Genomic DNA, 10727 nt, shown 5'->3' on the forward strand with positions numbered 1-10727 from the left:
TCAGTTTGTTAAGTCCCCAAAAATAGCAATAATTATATTAATTAATTACTCTTAAAATTAGTTTCATAAATTACTTTTTAAATATATTTTTGATGTGGCACTTAATTTTTTAAAATATGGATTAATGATAGATAAAATAAATAAACTCTAACAATCTAGATAAAAATATCCTCACTATTACGTTTTTTTTTAATCTAGAAACACTTAACTTTTTAGAGTAAAAAATCAATTTGTTAAGGAATAAAATCCCCCTAAAAATCAGTTTGTTAGGGAAAAAATCCCCCTAAAAATAGAAATAACTAGTTTAAGACCCGTGCCATGCACGGGAGATGAAATTTTTATAACATAGTTAGTGTCGTTACATATATCTAACGGGAGTTTAAATTTAAAACATAGTTATTGTCATTACATAAATCTAAATGCAATTAATTCTATAAGATATAAAATAAATTTATAAAAGTGACAAAGGAACGCGAGATTTGTTGACCCAGTTCACCGTAAACGGCTACGTCTGGGGGATTTCAATCCAGGATCTCTATTATAATTATATTAGTTCAAGTTTTGAAAAACCTCTTTGTATACAACATTCAATGTTGTAGTTTGAGGTTGACCTTTTTTGTCACATATAAGAACTTTCAAACCCTCTTTGCTCGTAACTCTTGATAAGGCAACATATAATTGTCCATGTGAAAAAACAGGCCGAGGTAGGAACAAACCGACTCGAGACAATGATTGACCTTGACTTTTATTTATGGTAATAGCAAAACACACGATCAACGGAAATTGTCTTCTCTGAAACCTGAAGGGAAATCGAGTATCTGACGGTGAAAGTATAGTGCGAGGAATGTACACTCGATGACCTACATTACTTCCTGAGATAATGTCAGCTTGGATAACGTGTGTTCCAAGTCGAGTAATTATCAGTCTCGTACCATTACATAGGCCCGAGGACTGATCAATATTTCTGAGAAGCATCACAGGAACACCTATCTTCAGTTTCAACACATGATTTGGAATCCCGGATAATCGTATATTGTTCAGATACTCACTTGAATACATTGTAGCATCACTGTCATAGTTATCATCAGACTTGCAAATACTGTCTGAGCTAAGATAGATTCTTTCTTCTCCTGGTAATTGAGACAACATGTAATCATTGACCGTCTCGACAATCTCATGTGCTGGGGCAAGAATTGCCCTTTCTTGGAAGTAATCAGCTGGACATTGAATTTCAATGAGAGAGGGATACAAAGCTGCAACAATAGATGGAATTGGTTCACTCACTTCGGTTATAAGTACTCCTAGAGGAAATTCTATGATTACCTCACCATCATTTTGACCACCTTCAACTCCATCACCAACTCTTAAGATCCATTCTGAAAATTCTTTTGATTCACAAATTTGTGATTCTGTGCAGCCACTTTCTAATCGCATATTCCTTGTCAATTTCAGAACTTTGCAATGATTCCAGAGAGATGAAGAATTAATCGTTGATAAAACAATATCTTGCCTACTTCCTCCAGCTATAACAGGCAAAATTTGTCTGAAATCTCCACCAAATACCACAACTTTACCACCAAATGGTAACTGCGAGCTATTCTGATTTGATGAACGCACTATGTCTCTTAATGTTCTATCAAGTGCTTCGAAAGCAAACCTGTTTGTCATTGGAGCTTCATCCCATATTATAAGTGAGGCCCTAGATATCAACTCAGCAAGATGTGTATATGATTTTATATGACATGTTGAATCCTCATGTATATCTACTGGTATCTTAAATCTAGAATGTGCAGTCCTACCACCAGGAATCAAAAGTGCTGCAATTCCACTCGAAGCAACATTAATCACAATTTCACCTTTTGAACGTAGGGCAGCTGAAAGAGATCTCCATATAAATGTTTTTCCAGTTCCTCCATATCCATACAAAAAGAACACACCTCCTTCTTTTGCATGCACCGCATCCATGATTTGAGAATACACTGATTTTTGCTCCTCTGTAAATCTAGAAAGCATAGACTGATGTTCATCAACTAATGTTCTTCTGTTATAGCGGAGCTCATCGTGAATCAATCTATTGAAGCCATCTGATATTAAACTCTGATCCGGAATAGGCATTGGAGGATAATCTTTCAAACTATCACCGTTATGTTGCAAAATCTTTTCAAGTTCAGCAAGTGCATAATTTTGTAGTTGATCTTCGGTTAGCTGCAAATCTGTAAAATTATTGTAATTTTACTATAAGAGGTGAAAAAATAAATAATAAGATTTCTAGCTATATACTCAAAGTGTAATCCTTTAATAATATCAAATTTCTAAGACTAAAAATATCTGATTTAATAACTAATAATAATGATCGAAAACAATTAGATTGTTATACTATAAATGATGCATCATTAGCCATTAGGTGAAAAACTTCCTAAATCCACATACTTTAACATGATGCGGCAAAAGAAAGGTATTTGATAGTTTTAGGAAAACAAATGTTAAAGGTAAACGGAAACATTTTGTTTATTGGAAACATACCGTTATCACGGAGGATCCTTCTTCTTTGTGCAAGAATATCATCAGATAGTAATCTATGTGTTTGTTCCCAAATGTAGTCAGGCCTAGACATACTTCCAGAGTGTAGAAGCATAACAAATAAAGTCCTGAGGTAGTGTGCACTGCCCCAAAAACTGGCCTCAATGATGCCATCAATATACTCCCTGTCATCGTCCAATAGTCCTAAAGAAAAACATGCTTCTTTGAAAGTAGGATATACAATCCCATTAACTGTTCTGATATCCTCATAGCAAGTTGGACCTTTAACCCGATTCAACAAAATCCTGAGGTAATACTTTTCACCACTTCCGGGTTTCTCATGATATATCCTACCAATGACGTCCCTGCGAATCTGTCTGGATGTCCACTTCTTTAGTTTTCGATTCCAAACATAATGCATCGGAAATTCACCATATGTATACTGCCTAGATTCAGAGTCAACCTTGTTGTGCTCCATCCACTCTAAAAACATCGTTTCATCATTTACTTGGCCGATTACGTCGTCGATTGGATCATCATCGTTAAAAAGGACATTTTGCTCATCTGGGAGATGGAAATTCAACCTTATTACAGCTGTAGTTCTGAAGTGAAGTTTGAATTCAAAAATTTGCCACATCGCCTCACAAGGAGAAAGGTATCTGTAAGTAAGGAAAATTCTATTAGTATTGTAATAATATAAAAAAATAAAGTGAAGATAGTTTGTGCAAGCCCAGTCTTCGAGGAATATATGTACCTGCAGTTATAGTAATCCTCAATCTCATTTCCGTTGGACAATGTAGTTGTGACACGATCATGTCCCTTGTTTATATACTTGAACAAATACTTCACACAACTTGATTGATTGCACCATTCAACATTAATATGAGCATTGTATCGAAGCAGGAGGGCTTTGTTGTATGGAACTACATACCGACTGTCTACATCCTTCCCACTTTTCTTTACTGTATGGCCATTCCTCCTTCTTCTATAAACTGGATAACCATCATCATCAATTTTTGTGACTTCATTAAAGCTCTTGGGAAAGTACTTTTTACACTTGTTATCTTCCATGCATACGGCATTTTTGTTATCTAACCCACACGGACCATGCATCATACGATCAGTCACAATCTGAAACAAATGAGGGTCATGTATCGGGTCTGGAATTTCAGCTGAAATAACTCTATCAATGTCTTCAGGATGATGGAGCTTAGATTCACTCTCCAAGAATAATATAATATGTGCATGTGGCAAACCTCTCTTCTGAAATTCAATCGTATATAACACTGAAATATAGATTAGTCAAAGTAAGTGACAAATATCATATTAATTTTCATGAGAAATAATAATATTAGTTAAATCATGTGCATAAAAATTATTGATTTGACCCTGCCAAAAATTTTAACGTCGTTTCTAATGGTGTTGATCATGTCATCAAGTTTCATCTTGAATACTCGACAAATTATATCAGGACGATCTTCAGGTCTAAGTTTACGTTCCTCAACAAATCTGGTTATTTCTGGCCATCTCGTGTTGCAGGTGAAGGTTATAAATAAATCAGGATATCCATGATGTCTGCATATTGCCATTGCATCTTGATAGTTTTGAATCATATATCTAGGACCACCTGTGAAACTCGAAGGTAAAACTATCCGCTTTCCCGCAGAAGCTGGATCCTTGTTACCGGCATTTGCAGCATTAGTTAGATTCTTATAATGATCAACTCTCAAAGGTTTCTGATGTGTTTGGTGATAGTTTAGGCGATTGGCTCTATCATGCTCTGACCATCACATGCAAATTGTTGAAACAATGCTTTACCGTGAACAATACATTTGGATTCTCTTCGTCTTTCTTGAATGCGGAATGCAAAGTACTCTCTCATGCTTACCCTTTCCCTCTTTCTTGTAGAACTGTTACCAACATCACTAAGTGGAATGTCAATCATGTAGCCATCCTCTCCGTACGGAAACAACAACGGATATTGAAGAGGGAGATAAGAGGGATGTAGCTCGTTGATTCGTTGCAATGAGCGATTCTGCCTCTCTAGAACAATATCCCTGTGATCAATTAAGTCATTGGAATCACCAACTATGAGTGCCGCTACTTCTGATGTAGTGGGAAGGTTATATCTTCTCGGATCAGTTCCCCTTTTATGTATAAGTCTTAACTTGACATCAACCGTCGGCTCATTCTTGAATCTATCCTTTGCCATTCTGAATGCTTTGGCATGAGGATTATATTGGTCAATCATTGCCTTCAAATCTCCTACCAACTTGTCATCTAGTTTACGTTTACCTTTAGGGCTGCAACAAATTAAATAGAGATATATAATTTAATATAAGTTGACAAATATATGAATTTAAAATGAAATTAATTTAAAAAATTACGTAGATTAATATCAAACAAAGCCTTACTCGATGGCATCAATTCTATTTTGATCCTCATGCTCAGTATCATATGTATATAATTGGGAAAACTTGGCAGACTCTCCTTCTGGTGGTATTAGGCTCCCAATTCGATGACAGTTCTGCCCGTGTAGTTGAAACACATAAGGTCCTCTTCCTTCTTCTATTCTTTTTACTTTCCCGCCCAATGATGTAAAAGAAAACATCATATTATACAGACGAATATGTTCTTTGAACTTTTTACTTCTTGTATCTTCATCTTTCCTTAAATTATTGAGCAGAGGGGGTGGCTCTTTCAGAATAGGCAACTGAATCTTCCCTTTCTTACAACACAAACCAAAAGCTTGTTCGTCACCTTTATCACGTTTCACCACTCTTTCATCGAACCACATCAGTGCACCACAATATTTGCATTCAAATGCCGGGTCACCAAGATCACAATAATCTGAAAATATAGTGTAGTGCTTAAACTTTTCATATCTCTTCAATATGTATTAAAATTATATCAACCTATAAATATATCAATCAAAATATATATTGACATGTCAAGGAGATGTATTCAAGACCTGGATTAATAATCGGACTTTCTAATTGAGCAGAACGTGTACGGTTTTGGTTTAATGATGAAGAAGCAACACCATTATGACCTACGAAAGATTATTTAAACATTAGAAATAATCCTTGCAAATGTGCCGATCATGTAAGCAAAAAAACATATTAACAATATCATAGCAGATATGAAATCAATGAATACCTGGAGTGATGATCCGACTCTGATTTAGAGTTGACGGCATTTGATATTGATTTGATAAAATGATAGGTATGCCATTTTGTGCTACTCCTACATATTGATCATACATATTAAATTAATATAATATAGTAAAATATAAATATTCATAATACAAAAAAGATTGAAACAAATGAATTACTAATATAACATTATATAATACGAAAAAATCTATACCTGAAGTGATAAACAGACTTGGTAAGTGAGCATATCGCATATCAATTTGATTTGAAGAAGAAGCAATGCTGCTATACACTACATGAGTTGATTAAAGGATATTAGTTGGTATTTATTTTTAATATTAAGCAACAGTTAATCATATTATCATGTAGTTAATGTATATAATGGCTAATAATGTGTAATAAGCAATACCTGGAGTGATGGATGAACTTTGAATTTGAGCTGGAGGCATATGATAAGTGTTTGAAGATGAGGAAGGAAGGCCATAAAATGCTATATGTATATATAAATAAAAATGATAAATAAACTAAAAAAATGACATAAGGTCATATAGTAAATCAATAAGAGAAATATTATTCATATATATGTACCTGGAATGTTGAAAGGAAATTGTGTAGGAAAATATTGTGTATGATTCATCGGTGTCATTGACGAAGTTATGTTGTTAAACCCTATGTGATATCCAACAAATGAAAAATTCAAATATTAGGGAGACCACATTTTATTTCATCAAAAGTTTGGTTAATTATTGAAGTAATGTATAATCATATCTTTGTAAAGAATTATGTATGTGAGGTTACCGTTGGATATGTCTTGAAGAGGGACTCTTTGATGAAAATTGACATCATGAGAAAATTGAGAAAGAATTTGTGGAGATTGTGTAGACATAGTGCCAAGTTTCTTTTGCCTCATTGGTCTAAGTATGTTTCGATGCTCTTCACTTGAATTTGATGAGATGTTTTCACTGCAATCTCAAAAGCAAATTATGAGCAACAATCACACTGTCGTCTTAATAGTATAAGTATGTAAGATATAATATATTATAGGACTATACGATTATTGAATATGAATATGTAAAACTTACTTTGAACTTGTCGAACGTCTCTTTTGCCTTGATAAATTGATTCCGTTATGACTATTATCTATAACATTATCAGTCGTACTCATCCTACAATATCAAAATAGAAAGAAAAAGAAATAACGTAATATAAACCAAAAATAATATAAGTAATTAAAAGATATCCATTACAAAAAAGATAAAATTTACAATGATTGATTATGAAGGCGTATAAAATGCTCTGAGGTCGTGGAACGTCTCTTTTGACTTGATGAACCGAGTATATTGTGATTGTTTTTTTAGCATTTTCAGGAATGCTCGCAATTGAATGGTCTAATTGCGGATGTGACGGGCTCTTGCGATTTACATCAATGTTCTTGGACATCTAGAACAAAAAATTAATAATGTATAAAAGAAGCTAAAGGACGATTAAATTAACGTAATCAACATACGAACAAACTATATTCTTATATACAATTTCTTTCATAATTTTTTTTAATTATTTTTTATACATAGATAAAATATACACACTAGTAGAAAAAACACTTGTTGAGGCTCCCTTTTAGAGGCGGACCTAAAAAAAAACGCCTCAAAAAAAACTTATTGAGGCGTACAAACTATTATTCGCCTCAACAAGCACCCGGAAAATGTTCCCGGAAGATTTTATTGAGGCGGGCCGACACGGGCCCGCCTCTATAAGGTGTTATTGAGGCGGGCCGAGAAAGCCCGCCTCTTTTAATTTAAGATGGGTCGCGGGTGAGGTATTAGAGGCGGGCCATTAAGCCTGCCTCTTTTAATACCTATTGAGGCGGGCCTCTTAACGCCCGCCTCATTTGATGCTTGTTGAGGCGGGCCGCTTAACGCCCGCCTCAACAAATCCGGCTAACAAAGGAGCTTGAATGCCGGCTCTATTAGAGGCGGGCAATTAAGCCCGCCTCTATTGATACCTATTGAGGCGGGCCGCTTAACGCCCGCCTCAACAAATCCGAACGCCCTTCGTCTTTTCTTCGTTCCGCCCTTCGTCTTTCGTTACGTATTTTCTTCGTTCTCCCTTCATTCCGCCCTTCGTCTTTTCAACAGCCGTCTTCTTCGTTCTCCCTTCGTTCCGCACCACCTCGTCTTCTTCGTTCTCCCTTCGCGTTCGCCCGTCGTCTGCCCTTCGTCTCTCCTCTAGTTCTCCCTTCGGCCGAGAACGCCCGCCCTTCGTCTCTCCTCTCGTTCTCCCTTTGGCTCAGAACACCCGCCTGCCGTTCGCCCTTCTTCTCTCCTCTCCGTTCGCCCTTCGTCTCTCCTCTGCTGTTCGCCCTTCGTCTCTCCTCTCCGCGCTTCATTCGCTCTTCGGCCGAGAACGCCCGCCCTTCGTCTTCGTCTTCGTTGGCCGGTAAGTATTCTATCTAGCTACCAACTTGTGCATTTAAGTGTTTAAATCTACCCCCAATTTGTTCATTTTTTTGTGTTTATAGTTTGTGCATTCAAAGTGTTTGATGAAATGCCTCTATGAAAATATGAAGAATATACCCCTAATTCATATACTATATTCCATCCTAGTCAAATCTAACAACTAATACTAACAACTTGTGCATTTAAATGTTTAAATCTATCCCGAATTTGTGTATTTTTTGTGTTTATAGTTTGTGCCTTGAAGGTGTTTGATGAAATGCCCCAATGACAATATGAAAAGTATACACCTAATTTATATACAATTTTTTGTGGTTATAGCTTTTGCATTGAAGGAGTTTATTGAGGCGTTGTCTTGAAGGATCGATATCGAATCAAGGTAATACTTCTACCCTAAGTTCTTAGGCCCTTGGCGGGATAGATTTCATAATTTAGGCCCTTGGCGGGATAGTTGCGTTTGTATTTTTTCTTGCTTAGTTGTGTATTATTATCTATTAAATTAGGCCCTTGGCGGGATAGAATTCATAATTTAGGCCCTTGGCGGGATAGTTATTAAAAATGATATTAAATCTTCCTCTTCTTGCAATTATTACTAGAAATGATATTAAAAATGATATTAACCCCCTTTTATTATTCTCCAAGTTCCTCCTTTCGTAACCCCCCAAGTTAAAGCGAACTTTCGGAAGAGGGTCAGAGGGATACTCGGCCCAGTACTCGGCCGAGTATCCGCCCGAGTAGTGAACCACCGCGCGAGGGGGCAGGCCACAACTCGGCCCACAACTCGGCCGAGTTGTGGGCCGAGTTTCACTCTGCCCCCTCGCGCGGTGGCTCACTACTCGGGCGGATACTCGGTCTCGGCCGAGTATCCCTCTGACCCTCTTCCTTTCGCCCTTCTTTGCTCGGTTCCTTCCTTGCTTATGAATTAGTTCTTTTTGGAATACTAACAACATCATGACTGTATTGCGTGGATGTTCTAGGGCATTTCAAGTGTTTAACTATACATTGATATTTTTGAGTTTTTTATCAATAATTTCTGTGTTTCTTATGAAGCTATATACTAAGAGGACGACATCATATACTGTTGAAGAAATGGATGTAGTTCGTGAGCAATGGGCACAATATTTTACATCGACATATCTATCATCGGATTGAACTTAATCGTACTTGTAAACTGTTGTTGAGAATTTAATTGTACTCTGGTCAAACCTGTTGTATAAAAGTACATTCTTCTATAAATTTGTGTGTGGTTATTTCAGACGATTCTAAGAGCAGGTAGGGGCCAGCTTACTGTTTTGTTGCGGCTCTCTTTTCCTAATTATAGAGGCGGGCCTAACGAGGCCCGCCTCTAAAGGCACCTGTTGAGGCGGGCTTACGCACGCCCGCCTCAACAAGTGCTGACTTTTAGCGGCGCACATGGCCGGCCCGCCTCAACAAGTGCCGAAAGTGGCACTTGTTGAGGCCCCATTAGAGGCGGGCCTGAAAGGCCCGCCTCTAATGGTACCTGTTGAGGCGGGCTTAAGCACGCCCGCCTCAACAGGTGCGGACTTTTAGCGGCGCACACTGGGCCGGCCCGCCTCAACAAGCACCTGTTGAGGCGCACACTGGGCCGGCCCGCCTCAACAAGTGTCCAATGAGGCACTTGTTGAGGCCCTTTTAGAGGCGGGCCTCTGTTGGCCCGCCTCTAAAAGGGTCTTTTTTGAGGCGTATTTAGCCCGCCTCTAAAAGTGTTCCCACTTGTTGCAGCCCCCTCATTTGCTGCGAACGGTATACGCCTCAACAAGTGTCAAAATGCCCGCCTCTAAAAGGGTTTTTTCCACTATTGATAAGCTAATAAAGATTTAAAAGCAAATACTTATACTAATAAAATTCATTAACTTTCATTAGTGTGCAAATATTTTTTGTTCGGCCCGTTACAAAATCGTATTGCTCATACATTTTTAAAATATCAACTTCGGCCCGTTACAAAGTCCATTTAATGTGCAAATTCATCCTCAGCCCAAATTCAAAGTCCATTTAAGCCCGTTACAAAGTCCATTTAATGTTCAAATTCCTCTTCGGCCCGTTACTGCAGAAAACTGATATCTTCCCTTTCCATTTCTGCAGAAAACATAATCTTCCCTTTCCATTACAGCCAACACTCTCCCCCCTCCCCAAAACCCTAACGACAAATACACACTCCCAGATCTAGTACTACATAAACCCTAACGCAAAGCTATCGTCTTCCTCAAACGAATCGTCTTCAACACTAAGGCTATCGTCTACCGAAACCCTAAAGCTAGCGAAACCTAAAGCTATCTTAATCCAGGTTTGTATGATATTGATCTTTTTGGCATTTCTTTTACAGTGAAAAACCTTATTTTACATCAATTTAACTGCAAATAACTCTATCAATGTCTTCAGGATGAGTGTCTAAACCTTATTTTACATCAATTTAACTGCAATTTCCTGTGATGATATTTTATGCTTGCTGTAATTCAAAAATCCTATAGATATGCTGGTTTTCTGAAAACCTCTGTTCTGAAGCTGTCTGTTATGGAACTTTCAGATTGAAAGACAGATTAGGATGTGAGCCTTCTGATGAACAACTTGCTACATCATT

General features: G+C 37.3%; 1 pseudogene; it reads right to left on the minus strand.

Moving 5' to 3' along the window:
• Positions 1-549: 549 nt before the first annotated feature.
• Positions 550-9081, minus strand: LOC141250545 (uncharacterized; annotated as a pseudogene).
• Between the last annotated feature and the right edge of the window lie 1646 nt (positions 9082-10727).

The sequence above is a fragment of the Phyllobates terribilis genome, unplaced genomic scaffold (assembly GCF_046119375.1).
Source record: "Phyllobates terribilis strain yellow unplaced genomic scaffold, ASM4611937v1 Scaffold_5874__1_contigs__length_48526, whole genome shotgun sequence".
NCBI lineage: Eukaryota > Metazoa > Chordata > Amphibia > Anura > Dendrobatidae > Phyllobates > Phyllobates terribilis.